Raw genomic sequence first — 2,528 nt, 5'->3', positions numbered from 1 at the left:
TGCCACAATTAAAAGAACTAGAGGAGCAATATCAAACCAATTCAAAAGCTAGCAGAAGACAAAAAATAACTAAGATCAGAGCAGAACTGAAGGAGATAGAGACACAAAAAAACCATTCAAAAAATCAGTAAATCCAGGAGCTAGTGTTTGAAAAGATCACCAAATAGATAGACCACTAGCCAGACTAATAAAGAAGAAAAGAGAGAAGAATCAAATAGATGTAATAAAAAGTGATAAAGGGGGTATCACCATCAATATCACAGAAATACAAACTACCATCAGAGTATACTACAAACACCTTTATGCAAATAAACCAGTAAATCTAGAAGAAATGGATAAATTCCTGGACACTTATACCTTCCCAAGATTAAACTAGGAAGAAGTTGAATCCCTGAAGAGACTAATAACAAGTCTGAAATTGAGGCAGCAATTAGTAGCTTACCAACCAAAAAAAGTCCAGGACCAGATGGATTCATGGCCGAATTGTACCAGAGGTACACTAGTAGAATGGTACCATTCCTTCTGAAACTATTCCAAACAATACAAAAAGAGGGTATCCTCCCTAACTCATTTTTATGAGACCAACATCATCCTTATACAAAACCCTGGCACAGACACAACTAAAAACAAAATTTCAAGCCAATATCCATGATGAACATTGATGCAAAATTTCTCAATAAAATACCGGCAAGTGAATCCAACAGCACATCAAAAAGCTTATCCATCATGATCAAGTCACCTTCATCCCTGGGATGCAAGGCAGGTTCAACATGTGCAAATCTATAAATGTAATTCATCACATAAACAGAACCAAAGACAAAAACCACATGATTATTTCAATAGATACAGAAAAGGCCTTTGACAAGATTCAATGGTCCTTCATGCTAAAAATTCTCAATAAACTAGGTATTGATGGAATGTATCTCAAAATAATAAGAGCTATTTATGACAAACTCACAGCCAATATCATACTGAATGCACAAAAACTAGAAGCATTCCCTTTGAAAACTGGCACAAGACAAGGATGCCCTCTCTCACCACTCCTATTCAACATAATATTGGAAGTCTTGGCCAGGGCAATCAGGCAAGAAAAAGAAATAAAGAGTATTCAAATAGGAAGAGAGGAAGTCAAATTGTCTCTGTTTGTAGATGACATGATTGTATATTTATAAGAACCCATCATCTCAGCCCAAAATCTCCTTAAGCTGATAAGCAACTTCAGCCAAGTCTCAGGATACAAATTCAATGTTCAAAAATCACAAGCATTCCTATACACCAATAATAGACAGAAAGCCAAATCATGAGTAAACTGTTATTCACAATTGCTACAAATAGAATAACATATGTAGAAATACAACTAACAAGGGATGTGAAGGACCTCTTCAAGGAAAATTACAAACCATTGCTCAAGGATGTAAGAGAGGACACAAACAGATGGAAAAACATTCCATGCTCATGGTTAGGAAAAAAATCAATATTGTGAAAATGGCCATACTCCCCAAAGTAATGTGTAGATTCAATGGTATTCCCGTCAAGCTGCCATTGACTTTCTTTTCAGAATTGGAAAAAAAAACTACTTAAAATTTCATATGGAACCAAAAGAGAGCCTGCACAGCCAAGACAATTCTAAGCAAAAAGAACAAAGCTGAAGGCATCACGCTACATAACTTCAAACTATACTACAAAGCTACGGTAATAAAAACAGCATAGTACTGGTACCAAAACAGAGATATAGACCAATGGAACAGAACAGAGGCCTGAGAAATAACACCACACATCTACAACCATCTGTGCCAGGTGTTGGGAAACTGGCTAGCCATATGCAGAAAGCTGAAACTGGATCCCTTCCTTACACCTTGCACAAAAATTAACTTGAGATGGATTAAAGACTTACATGGAAGACGTAAAAACCATAAAAAAAAAAAACCCTAGAAGAAAACCTAGGCAATACCATTTATGACACAGCCATGGGCAAGGACTTCATGACTAAAACACCAAAAGCAATGGCAACAAAAGCCAAAATAGACAAATGGGATCTAATTAAACTAAAGAGCTTCTGCACAGCAAAAGAAACTATCATCAGAGTGAACAGGCAACCTACAGAATGGGAAAAGATCTTTGCAATCTATCCATCTGACAAAAGGCGAATATCCAGAATCTACAAAGAACTTAAATTTACAAGAAGAAAACAACCCTATCCAAAAGTGGACAAACGATATGAGCAGACACTTCTCAAAAGAAGACATTTATACAGACAACAAACATGAAAAAAAGTTCATCACTGGTCATTAGAGAAATGCAAATCAAAAAAACCACAGTGAGATGCCATCTCATGCCAGTTACAATGATAATCATTGAAAAATCAGGAGACAACAGATGCTGGAGAGGATGTGTGGAAGTAAGAACGCTTTTACACTGTTGGTAGGAGTGTAAATTAGTTCAACCATTGTGGAAGACAGCGTGGTGATTCCATAAGGATCTAGAAATAGAAATACCATTTGACCCAGCAATCCCATTACTAGGTATAT

Source organism: Sapajus apella, unplaced genomic scaffold, assembly GCF_009761245.1.
Source record: "Sapajus apella isolate SASKATOON/1434 unplaced genomic scaffold, GSC_monkey_1.0 scaffold37, whole genome shotgun sequence".
Classification (NCBI taxonomy): domain Eukaryota; kingdom Metazoa; phylum Chordata; class Mammalia; order Primates; family Cebidae; genus Sapajus; species Sapajus apella.
Note: the sequence above shows the minus strand (reverse complement) of the source record.